This window comes from Malurus melanocephalus, unplaced genomic scaffold (genome assembly GCF_030028575.1).
Source record: "Malurus melanocephalus ecotype Western Australia unplaced genomic scaffold, MMel_1.1 scaffold_17, whole genome shotgun sequence".
Classification (NCBI taxonomy): Eukaryota; Metazoa; Chordata; class Aves; order Passeriformes; family Maluridae; genus Malurus; species Malurus melanocephalus.
Window position 1 is genome coordinate 626,684 of NW_026623249.1, and position 23,455 is coordinate 650,138.

General features: G+C 40.1%; 1 protein-coding gene across 1 annotated transcript in view; it reads right to left on the reverse strand.

Moving 5' to 3' along the window:
* Nucleotides 1-6,495, reverse strand: part of TMCC3 (transmembrane and coiled-coil domain family 3) — a 101,729-nt gene extending 95,234 nt beyond the window's left edge. The window contains exon 1 of the mRNA XM_057386901.1: nt 6,433-6,495. The gene's annotated coding sequence lies outside the window, so the exon portion shown is untranslated. The remainder of the gene's footprint in view (nt 1-6,432) is intronic.
* Nucleotides 6,496-23,455: the final 16,960 nt, after the last annotated feature.

The window sequence follows — 23,455 nt, forward strand, 5'->3', positions numbered from 1 at the left end:
TAAATCAAACAAAATCAGAACTGATCTCTTTCTGGTTGTCTTCAGCAGTATAGTGCACAACCATATGAAGTTTTTATGGCTACAGGCTGAGTATTTTCTCCAAAAGGCAGAGGAGAAAGGAGAAGACCACAAGGCTTTTCGCCCCTTTTGTCCCCAGCTCTTTTCCCCATTAATCAAATCATGTCCAGTCACGTGGAATAAATGGTGAAGCAGGTACATGACTAAAGAATATCCCTCCCTTTTGGATCTTTTCTCTGCCTGTGAGAGCCGTCCTGTAACACTCCAATAGAAAYAAATCAATCACAGACCAGTCCATAAGAGATATGGGTTTGGGAAGGAGAGTTTGAAAGAACACAAACAAGAAAATCAAAGTGCAAAATCTACAGGTGTTGAAAGATGCCCAGTAATAACCTGCCGGAGGCACACAGATTCACTGGAATGAGATTATGTGCTGTCAGTTTCCATCAGTTCTCTCAACTGATTGCACCATTTGATACATGCAAGCAAGATTCTCAGGCAATGGCAGATGAATACAACTCATTTCTTACATCATTTGAAAGTCATTAGGATTAGAGCACTGCATGCACCAGAAGCATCAAATTAAGCACCCATCACAGGATCGATCCCCATTATCCCCTGGGTTTTTGCAAATGAACACTGCAAATTAAGTATTTTAGTGAAAGCAGTTATAAATTGCTTTCTTGGTTAGCAATGATTTAATTATTCCCATGTATAAAACAAATTTTGTTTCTTCTTTTGTCTCTAAACAAAAATTGTCTCTTCTACACAGCTAATAAATCACTATTTTACTCCTCCCAGTTAAAACTGCAAAATTATGATATGAATGTAGAAACTCAAATTCAACTTTAAAATCATATCTCATTTGGTTGCTATCAAACCTATTAATATTTGCATTACTAAGGATTACGTGAAACAGTAGGAAAGTACAATTCACAAACCAGAAATAGCAGGAAAGGGGGAAAATGCAGCAGTATCAACATTCAAATATTTTTATCCATCTGTACTACATATGAATCAAGACATGCTCTAACTTCAGGCTATCAACCTGTCACAGAACTACACAGATCAAGGTGTTCAGAAGCACAGCACAGGCTAAACAAACTTTAATGATATTTTGATTTGTTGGCCAAAGACACATAATCTAGAACACCCAGGCAACACAAGTATCACCAAGCATGGAATGAACAGGCTTTGCCCAGTCACTTGATTGTCATAATACCTTGCTTTAGGCTTGCTGGATTTCTTTACAGAGTAAAACAATTGACACTGGGAGAATAAATCTGGGGAATACATCCTCTCATCCAATAGGTCTCAGAGAGATAGCAATTCTATTCAAGGTGTTGCCACATACATGAAAATACACAGAACAATAAGCAGGGGAAACAGAAAAACACTCAACAGCATATGGTTTATGTAGATTGAAACTGAAGTCTGTATACAGAAAACAAGAACAAAATGTAGTATTTATTGAATTTTATTCACTTGGAATGTAAAGCTGGAATTATAAGAGCAGGCGTTCTCAGATATATGTTTGAATGCCAGGAGACTACTTCTGTACAATTTTTGTCTACTACAAAGCATATGCTAGCCATTTAGCCCAAAATTAACACTTCCATGTCTCTTAAGACTGGGTTTGTTTTTTTTCAAGGCCAGTGTATCTTCTGATATCTATGAGTTGTACACACAGTATCTTTCATACAGTATGCCACCAAAAAAAAAAAAAAAAACAAACCAAAACCAAAAAAACACCAACCACCTCAAACTTCTAATAAAAATTGGTAAAATCTTTTCAAACTGCAACATCCCCAGATGTTATTACAGATAACCACCACACACTACCCCACAAATGGAAAAGGACAGAAAGTAGACCTAATGCTAGACTTACGTATTTCCAAAAGGATATATTGTCTCAAAGGATTAAATTATTTCTGTCTGCAAAAAAAGTTTTCAAGCACTACTTAAAACAGAGCTATATATTCTTAGCCCCTTCATATCCCATTCTATGCAGGCCACTTCTTTCACAGCTATACACAGTCTCCAAAGTAGCTTGGACACTGACATACTCAAAATATTATTTGTGAAGTTCTTTTTGAACCACTGTCATACTGTGGAGCAGTTGTAGTTCCAGTTCCAAAAGTTGCTTTAGTCCTTAGTCCCAGCAGATCATTAAAACAAGGAAGGCAGTTTATACACTTCATCTTTTAATAAGTTAGAAGCTATGATTCTGTACAAAAAGTCACCCTGGTGGCCCCTTCACAAGCCACATACCCTGTCCTAATTACATCAAGTAACTAAATTCAGTTGTGTAATTCTGAGCTAATTACTTTCTTCCCCCAAAGTAGGCAGTCAGGATTTTAATGGAAAATGTGCAGATGTGCATATCCAACTGTGTGCATTTTCTCATGTATGTGTTCATGCTTCATAAGCCTTCTGCCACAATTTAATTTTCATTGGATCATAAATATCTGAAGAAAATTGAACTCAGAGGATTTTCACAGAGTAAACACTTTAAACTTCAGAGCTGGATTCTACTCCCTACTGTTATGCAAGCAGTTTCAAAGCAATGAAATTCATTTGAGGCTGCCAAACACAGGACTTGTCACTTAGTGATTGATTTGGCCCTCTTTTCAAACAGATCAGAGATATTGATTTCAGCCATGGATTGCATATTCTTATAATGTACCCCAGCCAGTTCTTTTTCTTAGCCTGTGGGCCAGATACAAATCAAAATGCAAGAGAAACACTCCATAATGAGTCAATACTCATCAACCAAACACCTCTCTTGAGAATGGTTCGGCAATATTTTTGCCATCTGATCTTCCCAGAGGTGTCAGGGATAGTTTTAATTCTSCCTTGCATCCTCTTAGAGCAAACTACTGAAATATTCAGGTAAACATGAACCCAGCCTTTTGCTCCACTCTCACCTTTTTCCCAGACAGGGCTGTCTCACTCAGATAACTGTACCAAAGGAAATTGTCACCTTTATGGTTGAATCCCAAAGTTCTGTGATAAAATTAACAACTAGCAGAAGCAGCTGTTAATCCCTTTATAGACCTGCAATGAATTCAAATCTGAATCCAATTCTGCAATCATTATTTCCAAAGCCACAGGACCCCTTCCTGTGGGGGAAGAAAGATCTTTAAAAATATCAGAAAAAGCTATGTGACTGAGTCATTTGTTTAAGACTGTTTTTTCCAAAGGTGCTTTTGGGAAGTTTGTGTCTGTCCATGTGCTGTCCTAGAGGAAAAAAAAAACTCATCAATATCAACAAAAATAACAGAAGAAATAAGTCCCTGTATTGACTGCAAAAGAATAGACCAATTCATTCCAAGGACAGAACTATGCTAGAAACCAATACAAGAATGTAGTTCCAGTGGAAAGAAGATGCTTTGACCCTGAGAAGTTTGAAGGCAAAAACAGTTCAGATAGGAATCTTGCTTTAACCAAGAGTCACTGGTACTTTCTCACATAGCTGTAAATCAGGACCCTGTAGATGTAATRAAAAGCAAAAAGCTCATATATCAGCAAACAAACAACAACAACAACAAAACAACCAAAATTTATTCCAAATTAATATGAAAATGGTATAATCTCTAAAAGGTGAAAGGGACATTTGCACACCAATTTACCATTCTTAAAATCATACCGATTTTCCCCTTGTTATCTTGTTTTCAAATAATTGTTTTTCCCCAATTCTTCTCAAGAGCTACATCTCTGGGCCTATGTGTAGCCAAGCAAATTCAGTCTGAGTACAAAAAACAGCCAACTACCTTAGTCTCTGAAAAACACAGGTGAAGCCATGTCTTCAAGAAGGGTGCAGAGATTTCTGTACTTCTCACCTCTCTAGTGCTTATACAGCTTCGTATCAACCTCAGGTAGCTTTCTAGGCTGTCCTCTGTCATAGTATGTACYACACACTGTAATAAAGAGCCAGATCTAAGCTTGTCGCTTGCAGTCAGCATTGCCAAGTGCAACTCTATGTAAAGGATGGYGGACAGATGCCCCAGCCATACCACTGAAAAGAAATGAGTTTTCAGGAGCCAAGGAAGATAACTCAGAGGAGCAAGGAAGTTGTGAAAGAAGAAAGAAGAAGCCCTTCTGGGTGCTGTGATCAGAGTTCTTCTTTCTTGGAGGTCTACAGGATATCTCACCCCAGTAAGCTGTGCCCATGGTGAGCCAAAGCAATTCTTGAGGATGGTTGTGCTACATTGGTGGCTGTATCTTGCGGCAGCTGGGGTGCCAGAGCAACATGTGTGTGAGACAACACATGCTGTTGAGAAAGCAACATGATGACCTCCTCCTCCTCTGAGAACTGGCCACTGCTCATGGTCTACATACACACAGGTACAAACATACCCATTCCTGCCCCAAGATCTTTCCAGACAGGCATAGAAGTCCCCATGCTTGGTGATTCCTTGCTGGAATGTGCAGAACCATACAYAGGACTTCAGCTGAAGACGTGGAAAAAGCTCCTCTATGAGCAGAAGTAAACAAGTGGGAAAAGTGAGCAGTGGACAAGAGGAATAAATGTGATGTGACACTGCAGATCTGTATGAGGACTCATCAGTGGCATTTACATCAGTTCTTCCCAGCAGCCAGAGAACATGCAACATTAGGATTCCTGCTGGTCTAATTTAGTGCAGACAGAACAACAGATTTAGTACACAATTAAAAATTTTTACTCCACCATCCACTTTGATCTATTSCCTGTAAAAACTACCCCAGCTGTCTGTGGTTAAAAGCCACCCCTGTTGCGTGGCACAGTTGAACTGTGGTACTTGCTGGCAGTGTGGGCCTGAAGGACAAAGTATAAAGGGGATAAAATGTGGAAACATCATGGAGGCTGTGAGAATCAGTATCAAGTAAGAATGGCAGCTGGGATGTAAGTTTTGGCTCAGGATATGCTCCCAGCAACACTGATGAGGGGTGTAGCAGCACTGATCCCTTCCATATGCACCTGTAACTGTGCCTGCACATTTGTGCAGTCTGATGCTTTAATCTGTGTTTTAGTATATGACACCGATTGTTGCAAGAGACCTATAGTGTGCCCTGGTATGGCCATTACTCTGCCACAGACAGATAATCAATGGCATCTCTTCTCATGATTCCTGAGTGCCTACGGGTGCTTTTTCAGCAGCAAATGCAGAATATACATATCCCCATGATGTCCTAGAGAAGGGACAGCTAATGTCCAGCCAGCTCCAGCTGCATCAGCAATGTCCTGAGGCACGCTGCTACCTTGTTGTAGTTTAGAGAGATGACAGCGAGCATCCTTTACTCCTTCAGCTTCATTCACAGCAAGGTTACCCAGAAAAGTGTTGCTGTGTTTGTTGTAGCAGAGGAGATGAAGGATGATGAGGGTGCTGGTTATTTATCAGTAGAACAYAGGAGTTCTGCAGGACACAACAATTCAATTTGGATGCACTGAAAGAAAGTACTTTCCCCCTTTCAACCCTGTGCTACAAATATCTTAGAAGCACATACCATTTGATGGATTCTGGCTGGTGTAAAGCAATATGTGCTTGTTTAAGAACAGGAACAATGTTTCACAACAAGMAGAATAATATATCTAGACTGCCTAAGACAGCCTACGGACTCTTTTAACTTTCTCAAAATCTGGACTGTGTTGCTCTGGGTAAATTAAGTATGAAACACTGTCACTCACTACACATGAATGTGAAAAATCCCCAACACATAGGAGGCAAAGGAATGAGGAATTTGGTTCTTTGGGTGAATGTAGTCTGTTGCCATATCTGTCTGTTCAGAACATCCTCTGCACACATCTTGGAACTTATACACAAGTTTAATGAGTTCAGCTTAAAATAGACATTTTTAAGAAGTGTACATAACCCTGCATTAAAATGGCTTAAAAGTATACAGTCATATAGCTTTATCTCCASTGATACAGAAATATTCCTGTAAATGACACTGCCCTGTATCGAGGTCAGKCTCCCCCAGTGGTTCTCTCCAAGGTACAGGTTAAGCTTTTCTTACTATTTCCTGAGATACTTGTAGAGTTTACACCAAGAATCTGRGAAAAAATTACCATAAAACAGACAAAGCAAGAAGGCTAGTTAAAGAACATGAAATTTAAAACAAACAACCCGTGTCTCAGGATAGCATTCCAGATTTTTATAAGGAAACAGACTACAAGACAGTAAGATATCAGGAAATATGTCTTAGCACTAATGATTTGAAAGCTCTATTTTTGTAAGACAGAAGTAAATAGTTCAAAAGTAAGGTGTTCAAAAAAGTTTTAGAAAAAAGAAAGGCTACAGGTGAACTAGTTTTTTTAGTTTCAATCATTTAAAATGTAGAACTTAGAGAATTTATTTAAGTAGACAATACAATCTGTTCAGATCTTTCCTGATATCTTTTATTTTCTGGCTGTGAGCAAGAAGAAAATGTTACCTTATGTCATACAGTCTATTGCTGAGAGACTTGACGGTACTGTTCATCCCATMCTTTCTTTCCCTCTGCTTAATTAGAACTGAAGACTGAAAATGTGTGACTCTCAAGACTCAGGAGATATGTAAATTACAAGGGAAAAACAGCTAAGGGCTTGCCTGCATGTGTTGCACACCAGATAAGGCAAGACTCTTTCCTTCCCCTCTGCTATTACAGCATTTCCACTGCTGCATTTTTGGCTGCTCTAAGATATACAGTACTACAAAAGCTATTTATGAACTCCCATATCAGTGCACACACAGAGGTAACAATGCAAGATTGTAGTCACTGGGAACATTTTGATATGACGTTTTTCTAAAGGAACCCAGATTCCCTTGATTTCTGCAGGAAGGGGAGGAGCTGCTCAAAAACTTCYGACCTGTGGTTAAAGGGAGACCAGATGGAGATGGGAGACCAGAGTTCTACCTTTGAAGATGAAATGTAATTTTGGATGCTAATTTAAAATTAGGTTTAATCGATTCACTTACATAACAAATACAGTAGCTTCTGAACAAAGTGCTCACCAAAAGGAAGTGAAACCGCTGACACAACGTGAAAAGCTGAAAACAAAGTAATGCAGCTAACACACTTATCTCAGGGACATGGTGCCTCTTGATTTTCTTAGATGGTTTGTGCCTAATGCTGTCAAGCAAAGGCTCTTCAGAAACCCAGGGATGATTCTCAAAACATCCAGTGCTGGCCACTGATACTGAAAGACACTGAGACTTTATCTGTCACAGAATCCTCTAAAATTTCTCCCTGTATCAGCTTTTGCTGTTTGAGCAAAATAATAAGAAGAATAATCACTGCCACAGCACTTGATGGCCTTGGTAAGTGAAAAATTGATTGATATTTTTTCTTTTCTCCCACCCCTCAAGAGGATTTGCCTCTATCACAAAGCAAAAACAAGCATTTTCTAAATTCCTAGCAAAACAAATAATTCAAAGTATTCTCAGCAAAAACATACATTATTGTTTAAAACTTTTAATTTTAATTAAAATAAAACAAAATAAGGTGACTAGAAAAGCAATTATACCTTGGATTTTCAGACCAAAAATCTGACTAATGTTTCATTCATATGGAATGTGACAGGGCCACCAAATCTGTTTTTCCTCTTGGAAGAAAAKCTGTTCCACTTTATATCTTTAAGATTTGATTAATTTAATTTTATGTTTTGTTCCATGAAGGAAATAAAYGAAGGTAAAGTGGCACCAGATAATCAGAGGCAGCACCAACCCTCAGCAGCACCTTGAGCTGATGTGCACTCCTTGTGTTACAAGGAAGGATGCTAGTCCACTGCAACAYCCCCCTTCCCTTCTCTTTCTCCCATTCTTATATCTCTATTTGGCCCCTGGTGTGAACTGACAATGTTGCACATTTTGTAAAACTAGTTCTTGTGCTTATAAATGGAAATAATATTTCATCTGGTATAAAAAACGGTGCTGAGCTACATACTACCGCTTTATTTTCTCCCTATTTATTGTATTGTACCTTCAGGGCTCGAGCTCTTACTTCTAGATCATTTGATATAACAAACCTAATAAACAGTCCCCRGATAAACATGCAAAAGCAAACTATGACCTTTGCTATTAAAAAAAAGGCTTTTTTAATTCATATAGTAAAAAGGAATAAAAGGCTTCAACTCTTCTCAGACACTGTTTGAGAAATAAATATTGTGTTAGATACACACAAGTGTCATGGGTTTACATGCCACAGTTAGGTTTATTGAAGTACAAGAGGCTAACAAAGAGTAAACAGAGCCTGTCTGTTTTTCAAATTATTTTGTACCTTGGATGGCAATTTTTATACAGCCACTTTCAAAGCTTCCTCTTTCTTGTTCACCAAATCACTCTTAGAAATATCGCAAGAGGAACTAGCAAGTCCTTTTAGAACCCTGCTAAGAACATCATGATGAACCACATCTTTAAATAAACCGCTGTTCTCTTTAGAAGGAAGTTCTGGCTATGAATTATTCTAATTTGTAAGACAACAAATGGTATTTTGACTTGTGTTTCATGGGACTTTCCCAATATTGATGAAGGCAGCCTCTCAGCCTCCCTCAAAGGACAGTGGTTCTTCTTTCTCCTGCTGTGGAGAGAGACAGTGAAATTATATGAGTGCCTAGTGGGCCACAGAGGAAGTTTGGGGTATGGCTGAGCTCAGCTCCCAGCGCTCCCAGCTGTCAGATCAACCTCCTGAGCCAAACCAGCAAACACTTCTTCCTGGACAGACTGGTCACTGCTGCAGCCTGTACTGAAATTCTTCAGCCAAAAGAAAACTGGAGGGGAAGGGACAAATCTTCCACACCTTTTTGCCTTTTTCTAGCTCTTTACCTTCTGAAGATCTGAAACACTTGATTATCATAGTAAACAAGGAGACAGATCAACCCCTCCACTTCAAGCCAGCTGGTAAGTAACTAGCAGAACTCAAATGGGCACTGCATCATCACAACAGAAAGTTCCTCTAATGACTTGCCAATGCTGTGGCACAGTTCATACATTCATACATTCACACATTTACAATTCCTCAATTCAGCAGGATCCTCCTCTTTACAGATCATGTAGAAACTTCACAAGCCATAGAAAATTAAAATCACTGCCCACCTGSAACTCAAATAATCAAAAGGCTCAGATGCTGAGCTGGCCCTGCCATCCTGTAACACAGGAAAAAACATTTGGCCGTGTACATATTGCCAAAATGTTTATCATTGAATCACATTGCACCCATACATATCCTAAGCAATCTCTTGCTAGGTGCTGATTTCTTTAATAACTTAATGGACTTTGGACAGTTTCCAGAAAGGAATGCTGGATCTGAAGGTTGTGTTGTTAATTTGTTCAAATGAGGCAACAATAGCTGAAAAAACTCTCATGAGTGCTCAGCAGAGGTAGGAGAAAAAAAATTCTGCATTGTGGCAGACCTTGAAATCAGATCAAACAGCAACTGTGAAGCAGCCTCTTTTGAACTGCAGGAGTAGGTGAAAAGAATTATTTACCCTTATACTCTTAAAATGAGATTAGATCTACAGCTTTGAGAGACTGGTTCAGAAACAATTATAATCAAGAAATCTTTCACAAGGTGTTTACTGTTCAGTATAAAATAGATATCTGAACTGGGTGATCTTTGGAGATTTATGCTATCATACCTTCAGTCCTGTAATTTTGTATCATCAAAGTGAAACTGAAATAACCTGTTTTAGCCTTTGGAAAATGTAAATAGATTTATTTCTGTGAACTGTTTTACATTAAAATATGTCAAAATATCTTGCAGAGTCCATTAGGTGGCATTCTTTTTTGCAGGAGAGGAGGGGCAAATGATTCTCAGAAAACTGCAGTGTCCCCCTGGAAGTCACAGAGCACTTAGCACTTTAAGCTGCAAGCCCTCAGGATGATCTGTGGACTGGGGGCTGTGGCAATTGCAGACCACCAGCCCCACTTCAGGGTATAAAGACAAGACCTGAGGAGTGTGTTTCTGTTGATGAAGCAGACTTATGGCTGGTGAGACTACACGCAAGATAAGGTTTTTTATAGCTCCCAAAGGCATACTTCAGAGTCTTCTCACATCCATACTGACATGCTGTCACTGCTCCAGGCAGCTGGTGTTCCCCCAGACATGGGKGTGGTGGAGCATGACAGTGGAGAAGCCCATTGGAAATTAATTAGGCACACACTTTGGCACAGAGATGCCCCAACCTGAAGGACCAAGCTGGGCAGCTGGGCAAGCACTGGAGGCATGTGGCAGGCATGATGGGCACACTCTGTGCCCAGGGCCAGTGGTGTCAGCACAAACACCACACAGGTCAACTTTCTCCATAACTGGCTGAGCAATGCAGGCTTGGTGAGTGACAGAGCCTGGGTAGGGTCTTCAGTAACTGAGATCTGAGCATCAGACAAAACCAGGGCCCAAACTATCACTAAACACTGGAAGAAACACAGAATTGGGCTCAAACCTCATCACCTCTGCTGGTAATGAGACGGATCTAATTCCTTATATTAGCCTTGATATTGGTGGTCTTGGCACAGATGTGAAGAAACTACAGCTACAATTGTCATAAATACATAATGAAATCTCACTGCTAAATCCAGCGAATGGCACTGCATTTCCCTGGTTTATTCTGTGCTACAATATAGGTTTTTGAGAAAGAATAAAACAAATATTTGCTAATCTTTCCAGTTTCAAGGCCAAAGCTACAGAGTTACACCTCACTCATGATGTAGCTCTTCTGAAAAGGGGATGACCACAACGAAGCAAATTACCTTCTAGTCTCTTTTTACAAACAAAACACACAGGTYTCTTAGTCTGTGCATTCTTATTGTTGTGTCAAATAAATGTGATTTTGTTATTTTTCAAAAAGTTTTWAAAAGCATGAATTTACAAGTTCATGGCACTTTCAAATTAAAAGCTGTATTCACTTCTCTTTGGATATTGTCATCCGTCCTTGGAAACAGGACTAGCAAGTGCSTCTAAGCAACATGGTGAGTTAAAGTTAAAATGCAACACCTGCCTGAACTGAACACAGCTGATAGAGGCAAAACTCCCTGCTTCATGAGTTTCCCAATACTCCAGCTTCATTTCAAAGCTCCCAAAATCTCAGAAAACACTCCTGGCCAGGTGAAGGCAGTGATGTCTTCTGGCAGCATACATGCAGATCTGCACTTTATTTTTGCCTTTAAGCATGTTAAACCTTACACAGATCTACCTGTCTGCCAGCTGCAGTGTTCACAGAGACTGATGCAGTGAGCCTGTATCCTGAAGGTCCATAAGGAACCTGTAAGAATATCATGAGTCTTTATCCCTTGTAAGGGGCTAATCTGAAACCACATTAGAGATGGCAGAAAAAAAACTTATTCTTCCATTTGACTTCTGCAGGTCTTTGTGTAACCAAGGTCTTGCTGCAATTATATATCTACACATAGTGTGTGCTCTATACGTTTATACAAAGTAAAATATTACATCACGGTGTTACATCACAGACTGACTTTGGTATAAAACAGCATCCCTTAATCTGAGGGGAGGTAATAACTCTCAGAACAGGTAAAGTAGAAGGACTCATATGTTGTACCTTGTATGGAGATCTTGCTGATTTATCTGCTTCCAATTAAATTCATCTAATCATTTAGAGGCACTGAAGTTAGGATTTAAGAGCAGCCCTAGAGCACCTGAAGTCAGCAGGTACCTCATGGTCTTCTGGAAGTTATGGATTCAGAGCGCAACAGCTGTTAAAAACTTAAACCTGAGAACATTGTGTGTACAAAAACAAAGAGAACTGATTGTAACTGCAGATGAAGAACTTGTGGCAGTTTGGGCTACTTACATTCAGAGAATTTAGGATACAGAACATGATAGGCTTGGTTTCTGCAAGGAGATAAAGTTGACCTGTTTCTTTCAGGGAGCCCAGCTTCTAATAAGATCTCCCTCATGAAGAATTATTTTTCTTTTTCTCTTGCAGCACTGTTTTCGAAGGATGCAACAGAGTAGAAGGCTGAAAGCTCAACTATCTAAAGCTCTCCATCCTAATGCACTCCTGCCAAGCATAGCAGGGCTTTGAAGAAAGACAAAACCAGGTGAAGAGCATTCAAGTGGTAGCATTTGCTGCAGAGCTCTGAAAAACAAACTGCAAGAGAAAGCATTATATTACATTCAAACCCTGCACCTGCCACTTCCACCTCACAGGCTGAGTGCCTCACCCAGATTCACACTGACCTCACACATTGATCCTGCAGGAGGATCCATACAAGCATGAAGGCTGACATAACATTAATTGGCATGCCCATTAGCAAAACCTCTTTTCCTGCACTGCTTGTAGCATCCCTAATAATTTTCCAGAGGATCAACCAAGAGGTGTAACTGAAACAAAATGCCCTCACATGAGAAGTATGGCTAGCACATMATTCTCTGTGTTGCACATTTAATCACTTTGGGCAAATTCTTGTGCATTTGTTCACCTTTAAGGTAAAAAGCATTATTCTTTTTATGATACAAATACAATTTTCCAAAACCCAATCCTCTGTTAAAAATGTGAAAACAATACAAAGGCTGCAAACACATTAAAAAGTAAACAGCATAAAAATAAGCCACGTTACTTACTGCTGGTGCAATTAGAAACAGATCACGGTCTGGGTGTCAAAAATTACAATGCTTTGGCTAATGAAAAAAGCCCTAGCAAGACATCACATGGTTTTCAGTCTCCTCACTTCACACAAAGCTGAGAAATTTTCTAATGTAGATTATTAAATCAACACTCAGCTACATATAAAGTGATGAGATCTTGTATGCAAGTATAAGAAAACCTTCAAGGCTGGCAATCAGAGATGTTGAAGGCTAGTAAAGGTCAGCCTATATTTATACCTGGCCATGAATACCAATGAGAGGGCTGGAAAACTACTGTGTTGCTGCTTTATGCCTGAGACCATAGTTAGATGCCAGAGAATGTTAAAACAAACAACAATGATAAAAGGCTACTCTTTCTGACATAAGAAAAATCAGGAAGAGGGAGAAAAGATAGTAGAAAACCACCACAAGTTTCTGTGGAATGYGGTGCCTTGCCAGCAATATGAGTCTTGCTACAACTATAAGTCCTCCTGCATTCAGGAGGTTGTACAGCCACAGGAAGTGTCTCTTCAGTAGCAAACCAAAAATCGCTTTCTCTRCTTATATAATCCTGAACATTTTCTAATTATGCCATTAATATCCCACTTCYAATGACAACATATTCATTTTTGGAAGTCAACTTTTTTCCTAAAACTCAAACCTTTCTTTCAAAGAATTGAGAAGAAAACCATTCCATTTATCTTATAATTCAGTGTGAGAGTGCATAAATGCAAACCTGCTGCTGAGCATGATTAGCATTGTACACCTGAGGGTCACAGAGTCCTGTTTGTCTGAGTAATGTTTCCCTGTTGAGCAGGGAGCTCTGGCTTCCTACCCTTGCAAGCAAGGAGCAGGGAGCTCTGGCATTTAGCCCTTGCAACCAGCACACCAGGCTGTCTCATCAGGCTATACATGGCCACAGACATGTTTAAGATATTTCAGAAGTTTTTTTATGACCTACCGCATGTGTCTAAAGCCACCTGAATCGTGACTGAAATTACTTACCAGAAACTGCTCCAAAGGTTGTAGTTACTCAATTTCCCTAATAGGTATAATTTTGATATCCAATAGTTTGTGTCACACCAATAAACACATCATGCGTCTGAGTGAGAATACACTGTCAAAAGCGTCGATGCTGTTGAAAGACTATGCCAAGGGCACAGAGAAACATGATTAAATTCCATGTCAGTAAGTTCTCTCATTTTTGTATACTACATGCAGTCACTGTTTGATGAAAAAAAAAAGCTTTATTACAATGAAAGGGAAATRCAAACTAAACAGAAATAATGGCAAGCAAAAGCATAAATCATAAGGCAGATCTGAAAGATAAATACSACGCATTAAAGTTGCTATGGATGCCCTGAGGCAGAGCAGCACAGTGTTTTCTAAGTGTTATGGAAATAGACAATTCAAGGTACATTGTAAATTTGTTCCAAAATGTGCTCACTCTCAGCTGGCGTTCAGCATGGTGCTGGCATTGAACCTGTCGCCAGCAAAGCTGTAACCGTCTGTTCCCAAGAAGAACATGACCCAAGTCTGCAAGTTCGGCCATTCAGAAACAAATGCTGCAGTATTCCTTGAACCATGGATGGCAGTGATGTGAAGGGTTTCATATGAACTTCCAAGGCAGCCGGGGTAGCATCACCTTCATTTTTGGGCTCTTTTCTTGTATCACCATATTCTTCAATTTTTCGGGGTTGTTATCTTATATCAACTTGATTTMGTTTAGCCTAGCTCCCTATGAAAATCAGATTTCCAGGATCAGTCTGTTTATATGTCTGTAATAAACTTTTAATGCTAATTTCTGGCCAATCAGACAGACACTGGAGATCTCAAATATGATGAGCTCTCTGTGTATTTTTTAACACCAGAGTGAAGGATGCCAAGGTTTTGATTTTGTTGGCCAAATAAGTTGAATGAAGCATCCTGCATGTAGCTGTCAAAATATTTGACAGAACAAAAGCTGTATGAAAAAAGATGGGAACTATATAAGATTCATTGTGAGACCAGAAAATAATAGTTTAATTTAGTTTTTAGAAGTCTAGGAATGAAAAGGCTCAAGACCATAGGGAACTGCATTTCCACAGTATTCTCTGTAGCCACAGGACTTGACTTACACACTTTGCGAGCTGGATAGATTTATAGCAACAGCTGTATTTGAGCTAATATTAATGATGTCATTTTTATTACTAAGCTTTATTGTCTTCTATAATAAAGGGGATTGCAGCTAGAATCTGAAGGAATTTAACAGTCAGGATGGGCTGGCCACTCTAGACAATGCTCAGTAAAGATGCTGTGCRGTGTCTATGTGTCTAAAAGGAAGAAGAAAGGGCTGTACATGAATAAACTAGTCCAACAGAGAGAGTAGAAGCCTAGCTAACGCCTCCTAGTTCATTTTAACCCCATTGCAGCTGGTGGTGGGTCAACACTGAGGATGGTGGTGCTGACGGCTGTGTGAACTGCATTGAGCAGCAGAGCAGCAGCAGCTGAACATCAGTGCCAGCTGCTCCCAACACATGCATCCCTGTGACACTTCTCATTCCACCTCAAATACTAATTATCTCAAGGAATGCATTTTTCTGTTTTCAGCAGGATAGCAAAGAATTCCATCTTTCTTAACATCACTTCTGGGACTTCTGCACAGCAATTGTTGGAAGAAACTGCCACTTTTAAACCTAAAATTTAATTAAACTATCTCCACGATGTTTTCTTCTGTAATTTAGTGACACTTGTCTCACAGGCCAAACAGAATTATTTGCAGACTGTTATGGCCACTGCAGACAAAAAAAGGTCTCCAAGCTGCAGCAGTAGCTGTAATTAACACATGAGCATACGTCAATATGTAATTGACTTCTCAGGGAATTCAGAGCAGCCATACAACCAAGCAGCTTTGACAAGCCTTTGGCATCCACACAGCAGCTAGTCCTGCCAGAAGCTGGAACAAGAGCAGGAAGAGACTGAAAGGATCAGTTTTTCTGCAAGGATCTTTCTAAGATCTTCTTTCCTGGATTCATGATCACATCAGATCCATGAAATCCACCCTGCTTAAGGATCCTGAATCTAGGTGAGCAACATCGATGTACAATTTCAAAGCCTTTCCTCTTACTCTTGACCAGTCAGCAATTATTTTCCATGGCACAAATGAGAGGACTGCAGCACTAGGTGTGATGGATGTGGACTGCAGCTACCAAGATGATAGATTGTGGCATTGGGTTGGAATCCACATTTCAGTACAAATAGGAGCCCTAGACAGTAATACAAGGAGTCTAGGAGGAATGGACTTGGGGAATGATTTTTTGCCCATGTGAGCAATGTGATGGTTAATTGTACAGAGAGAACAGCTTTTCTTTGAGAAAATAATAATTGCATTTTTTTTCTCTGCAGTTGGTCCTCATAGTGATAGGTATAGTAAATCGCCCCCCTGATCAGAAACACAGAATGTGACCTTCTAATAAAGTTAGAGCAACCTGCCAGATGCACCCGCTGTTTTGCAAGGGTGGGACGCCAAACATCTCTATTCTGAAATAAACCATAAGGTGGCACTGCTTTAAAACATTACCTGASAAGATTTTCACTGACATTTTCTATACTCTACAAAAACCCATAGAGTTTCCACAGAATTTAAGTGAATAAAGTAATCCTACAGAAACCTCAGTGATATAGCAAGTGCACATCATTGGCATATGTACTTTCACACATTTTAGTTTCTCAGAAGTTGCTACGTTTTGTTCTGAAAACTGTCTCAGATATATTGGTTCAAGCATTGCAGCTCCCATTTCAAAATATATGTTTGTGTGTGTAGCAGCCAGACCCATCCTCTCCTGACATGACCTCTGGCATGTAAAATCATAAAGGTACTGCTCTTTTTCTGTGCACAGCAACAGCCAACAAAGACACTGCTAACAATTTTCTGGTTCACATCTCACGTGCAGGACAAGCTGGCAGATAAAAACAGTCTTTGCAAGTGGAGTCACAGAAAATTTATAGTGGTTATGGTAAAATGAACTGCAGAGGTTCCCTGTCTGTCGAGTTGCTGTTATGTTAGACCTGGACACCATTTTAAATGAATGGTGAAATGGACATAAAGACATGTGTAAAGGAGAGATAATGACAGTCCGAGAGAATAGGGGAGGAGTGTAACAAAGTTACTGAATGCAAAGATAAGGACGCTGCTGAATCTCCAAACCCCATGTGCACAGAGAACCAGCTGCTGGCTGTGTCAGAGTACAGTGCCTGTTTTTCACAGCACAAGGAAAAGAAATGGGTCAGAAAATAAATGCTCACTGAAGACCCTTCTATTGGGTAGTCATGTAGGAACCTAACTGATGTGAAAATACCAAGGCCATGAATTCAGGTCCCTCTTGATCATCTGTAACTAGACAGCCTCCTGCCCTGCAAAGAATTCCTCAGCCTTCAGGCAGTCCTTTACTATGAACAATGCAAGGTATTCAAACCACTGTTATTTTTGCAGTCTCCACCACAAAGTATGGCTCACTAACCTCCAGCTACCACATGCTATGCAGAAGAACACATTAGGGACAGATGGCAGAACTACCTGAGCTCAGTCTCAGATATTTTCTTTCTTAAAGGTACTTTTGATCTAGCTTTACATCCCAGTAGTGATCTTGCACTGGTACCCTTTCAGCCAATGGACTAAAGTGCTCAAAATGCCAGTGAGATGATGGATAGGCCACAGACCCCTTTCTRAGTGCACTGCAAGGTAGGATGATGAACCAGTATCAGACTACAGACTGAATTCAGGACATGCAATTGCTAGTGAATTGACCCAGGCTGCATCTGACAGACAAACAACATCTATTGATTCAGGCACCTCTTTGGATTCATCTATTCACTCTGCCTATGGAGCAGAAGACACACTTAATGCACAGTATGGCAGTATGCAAAGAAGTTAAGTGAAACAGCTGGAGAGACACCAAAACTGCCCACCTATATCCACATGAGGATGTTCTCACTTACTATAACCTACCTTACTCACATGTCAAATGGGAGAACATGCTACTTTATACCAAGAATATAAACACAGATCCCTTCAGAGTGTAGTGACTCAGATGATTTTGAGTTGATCCCTACCATTCTGGCAAGGTAATGGGAAGCTTACTTCAACTGCAGTTTTCTGAAAAAAAACCCATACATTCAAAAACCAGAAGACAGCAGTAGTGGAAGACAGGAGGACAGATGAATTTCTGAGTATCAGCTTCAGAGTAAATAAGATTCTACCAGTAAGATAAGTATGATGAGTTTCACTCTTTTCCCCCTATTTTGATCATTCAACATAGTCTTTATTTCAAATATCACCATAGGAGCAGTAATTAATTCAAATTAAGTGGGATTTTCTCTAAATGAGCAAGAAGAATATTTCAAAACAACCTGAGCTTCAAACCTTAACAAAAAAAGCAATGAATTTCTCTTTAATACCTTAAAATACAACTTTTAGAGAAAACAAGACTTTTTTTTTTTTGTTTGTATAAGTCAGCAAGTACACTGTGGAAAGCTGGCACACTGGCTCTCTTTAAGAAGTAGGCTATCAAATTCTCCTTTTCTGTCCCCAGTCATAGCTAACTGAAGATTACCAGTGGCAATGAGAAGCACTTGGACCTACTTGACTCTTACAGATCTTTTTGAGTTGAATACTAACAGCAGTTACTGAACTGGAAYCCAAACATTAAACACTGTTAAATCTTTTGAATCCAATACAGAAGCATTTCAATTACACAAGCTTTGTGTTATCCCAGATGAGAACATGATTCTTAACACTCATCATATTGAATATTCCTGCTATATTCTGAAAGCTTGATTAGCAAAGTTATCCTGTCCTTTGTGTTGTATAGATAATGGAATTTTATACATTTCATGCAAAACAGGTTTGTACCTCATTAAACAGAGCTGTCTGTATTACCACAATGTAATTCCTGAACATAATCTGTGAGGTTTACATGCTTCTGACTGGACAGCATAATCATGGTGACCATCAAGTAACTTGGGCTTWAAGTCAGAAACTTCTAGAAACCCACAAATCCAGTAGTAGGGCTCCAGCTTTGGAAGCAAATTGATTCTCTCTGCTTTGAATAGGCTTGCAAAATGGCACCATTGTGTTACGTTATTCAATCTGTTTGGCTGAACAACATTTTATTCACATCTAACTTACAGCGGCACTAATCATCACTTGTTTTCAGCAAGGGGGAAGTCCAGAAGGCAAATCATACACAGTTAATTAGTTTAAGCTTGTACCACAGAAATCTGACATGCAGATGCTGATTCTTAGTCTGTTGTAGCAATGCAAGAAATTTAAAGAGTAAATTCAGCATGCAAGTTCATATGCCCCCTTTTTTTAGCTATTGATGSGGACTACAGAGAAGGTTTTAATATTAATTCAATCCCATGTGTTTACTGCAAACACAGAAGTACACAACAGTATGGTGGCATTGGACTCATTATAAARCACACAACCAAAGCCCAAGGGAAAACCAAACATTTTACTCATTGACCAGCCCATCTTCTTGAGAAGAGCCCATGGAAAGCACAGCAAGGTTCACAACAGCCAAAGCATCACAGGAGTCTCATTCCTGGGTAGCAGTGTGTCCCCCTGGCTAACAGAAAATTCTCAAATATAGCATTTGTGGAAACTGGGACATCACCTGSCCCTTTTGTTTTTGGGAAGACAGGTTTAAAAGTGATACATTAATCGAATCCAGCACTTTGAGTAATTTTTGTCCCTCTTTCATACCTCATTGTCTGAAATGCATCCTAGTGATATAAAATAGTTGAGAGGGACCTAAACCAAAGACCTATTGACAAGGCAGTGCCACGCCAAGGTGATGGCTCTAAGGGCCCTTTCAGGAAAGAAGTGGGAAAGTAGGGTGCAGTGAGAGGAGAGGGGGAAGCAAATATCTGATACCTGCCTCAGCCCACAGACTGCAGAGAACATGGAGCAGCGGTGAGAGCCAGAGAACGGGACAAGAGAGCAGCTAGAAGGAATCAGAAAGAGTTAYACAAACATCACTTAGCAGGAGACGGGGACCAGAGCTAAAGAAGCCAGAGTCATAGAGCCTGGAGGTAATTCTGAAAGGATGCAGCACTGGTGGAGGCACCCCAAGAGGACAGCAGTAATTGAAGGTGGGAGGAAGCATTTGTGGAAACATCTCCTTTGGAAGGAGATCTGAAAGGGAAGTGCCCACTGAAATAGCTATTGCGGACCTACCTGAGGTACAGAAAAATGTCCTTTATAGGTTCTGAAACAATGTTACATGGCTTCTGAATGATGATACTGTGAGCAAATTAACCTGATCAGCCTTTCTTTGAACAAGTTGAGGTGTCAGGCTGCAGAGATCAGAGAAGGGGAGTAACAATGTGCATCAGAATCAGCAGGGATACAGCTAGTGAATTTTATGCCATTTAAAATGCCTCAAAAGGGTTATTTCATGGATATTTCAATATGCAGATACTTAATTTGATCAGAAACTTCATTATCTGTGTCCTAGTTCTTCAGTATACCTATTAGTCTTACAAGACACTACTCCCAAAGCATTTCTAGATTTATGATACATAAATACATATACAAAAGTCTTGAATTATGTTCAGTGACAACTGATCAGAAAATACTAGTGCTGCCAGTAAAAAAAAAAAAAATCATTACATGTTTGTATCAATAATCCTGACTAGGTTTTCATTTTTACCTTAGTTTTTTATTTATGAAAGGAAGATCCTCCCCTCCAAAAACAAAGTTATTTTATAAGCTAGACTTAGTTTACAGTCTTCACCTGAAAAACCTAATTCATCACCTTGATTTCTACCCTATAGTGGTCAAGGTACTGCCACACATGCACTGCTCTTAACCATAAATCCACCTGTGGGAAGGCAGTTAACATAGGGGTGCCTAGCTGAAGTTGAGTTTAGCTCTTTGCAGGATTAAGCCCTATGAAGCAGAAGTAGCTTGCAATACAGAGGAGGTCAGAGTACAGCAATTCTCTGTGTGAGGCCACAGAATGTATTTCATGTGGCAGCTGGCCAAGGAGCTGCTACGAGCAGAGAACAAACACAGATGGGAGGAGGTAGATGCAGCAAGGGTAGAATTACACTGAAATGACATTGGCTGCTAAGTGTGACAATAACAAACAGTAGGAGAGAACAAAGAACAGGACCTACAGTGACCAGGAAAGGATGCTTCAGCAGAACTAGCAGAAGAATCCCTGAAGGTCCCAGCAATGCTTCCTCCAACAACTGAATTTTCACACTCCAACTCTATCAGACATCCTCAGCCCCAAACCATTCCCTTCAGCTGCTCTCTTCTCCCAACCACTACCCAGGGACCAAAGGCCTGCTCCTCACATGTTCTGAAGGTGCTATCCCTTTTCTTCACCTCCATCTTCCTTTTCAAACTGAATTATGGGGAAGGAGAAGTCACATGAGAAAACTCTGAAATTGCTAAACATGCCATTAAAAAGACCCTTAATAAGCTCAGTGATAGATATAAAAATATCACAGCTTTTCCCTGCAGAATCATTCTTCTATTTCAAAGCTGCACTGATTTCCCAAGCACTAGTTAAGCAACATTTCTTTGTTCAGGGGAGCATTGATGCATGTGCCCACACAAGTGTATGCTTTTACAACACAGTGGCTTAGAAAGGCAGTTCCCAGTTGTCTTGGATAAGACAGTCTTTTAAAACTATTGGTTTTCCCCTTGGCTTCTCTGGCAATCTTTACATAATAAAGTTTTCTTTTTTGCCCTCCCATGTACTGTAGTGATAATGTATATTAACATCATTTCATGGTGATGTTGTGAGGATTCATTGATGCTTATAAGCACTGTGAAGATGAGAAGTCTTACAAGCAATAAGTTACATCAAGCCAAGAGGTTTTTAATGCACACTCATCTGTGTGGTATCTCTCCTCTTCCACTCCCTCATTAACATCTCTAAAGCTGTTTGCTGAAACCTGTCCTGTGGAACAGCCAAAGCTGACCACATGGGCCCAGGGGACTGAACCATTCAAAAGAATAAAGTTAATAGCGCTGATCTCAAGCACAGCAAAAATTACTAAGAAACACAGACACTTCAAAAATTCCCACAGAACAGTGCCAAGGAATAAAATGTGCTTATGAAATCAAAACAGGCTCCAGAAGCAAGAAACAAATTAACTGGGGAAAGTATTACTTCTTCTTTATTTGATTCAATGCCATGATGCCCTCTGATTTAGTGCTTTGTGTTTTCTATTTCTAAATTATATTCCGTCTAAATATACTTATCACAGAGAACAGAAAACCCAGCCTGAACACCTGGGCACTTGTTACACGCAGGCTATTCTGGAGGTGGTGCATCAGCACACCAGAACCAGCATTCAAAAGCCACCTCCAGGGTGCTCAGCTTTGCTGAGACCAATGGCACCGGAACTTGGTTCATCAGGCAGCGCCTTTTCCTCTCCCCTGTCCCGCCTCACACATGGAAATCCAGTCCACATACAATCCCTGGACCTAGAGCTGGAAACAGGAGCTCTCTGGTTGACTTCTCGGGAACAGATAGTTTTTTTCCTCTGTCCTCGCAGTGCCACAGTCTGACAGTGATCCCACATTCTCATCCAAATTCAGTGAGGAACCACATCTGGGAAACTGGAGCAGGCAGGGCAGGCTCCAACAAACTCGAGCCACCAGCTCTCTGGGACATATGAGGTGAAGTACATTTACCCCACCCAAACAGTCATGTGTTTGTTCCCTAAGCATCAAGATCTACCTTGGCTTCACCAGCTGTGTACAAAGGAGGAACAAGCACCCTCTGCAAGTCCTAATAACCCGTGTCATTCTTACAGCAGTGCTCTTATAGCACTGTTTCCTATCCCCAGGTTGTCAAAGCACCAGTATTCCCTCTCTTGACAGCAGTTCTAAAACTGTATACCCATACCTGAGAGGTTGTAGCAAAAGAATGTCATAGTTGATCTATAATTCAACATCAAGCAATACAAAAGTAGGTCAGAAGCATGCTGGCACTGCCCTGAGCCCACCTGGTATCAGGGGCAAGGTTCAACCTGACCTCAGCTGCCCAGGACTCCTGCAGGCAGCTGGGTCAGCAGCAAAAGTTACAGCCTCTGTGCTCTCTGCCTTGCACTGCTGGATAATGTGGCCCAGGAAAAAGAGGGATTTTAGGCAGCAGTGAGGAATTCCAAAGCTTCAAAGAGCTGGCAAAGAGAATATGGCCACTTGTAAGGCTGAATGCTAATTTGCCACAGGAGATTTCATATGAYTTTTGCAATTCTAGGAAACTTTTCTTTAATGAAAACATTCTGTCWTCACCTGTCAGGAATAAATTTAGGCAAAGAAAACAAGACAATATTGAACTAGAAGGCAGGATTTTGCAAAACATCAGAGCTGATTCATCTTTTCCCATTCCTCCCCCCATCCTACTCCAGGCATCATGCCGAGAATACATTAATTTAACTTGCCTGGGGATTTACATTAGATTACTATCCATTATCAGGGATTTCAGATTTCTTTATTCTCCACCATTGCTCTATTTCTGTAAGAGAGTACTGAATAAAAGTAACTTCACCATTTTCTTCAGTTATGCAATTTCTGTAGAGTCTGGCAGCAAAGGTGCCAAGTACAAAAATCTTGACTACTCAGTCCCACCCCTAGAACTGGTATGCCACYGTATTAGGATATAAATCTGTTATTTTTGTCTCAACATGCATTACTGGAGTACTATATATGCAGATACACATTCTTGCTTGCTATATCTGCACTCTTACTTTTTAGTAAGAGTGAAATCTTACTATAGAATCTGAATATAGTACTTGAAACTGAAATAGTTTCAAGTAATCTGAAAATATCTGAAAATAGTACTTGAAACAAGTCACCTGTTTTAGGACTAAGTTTTAAACTCCTCTTGGA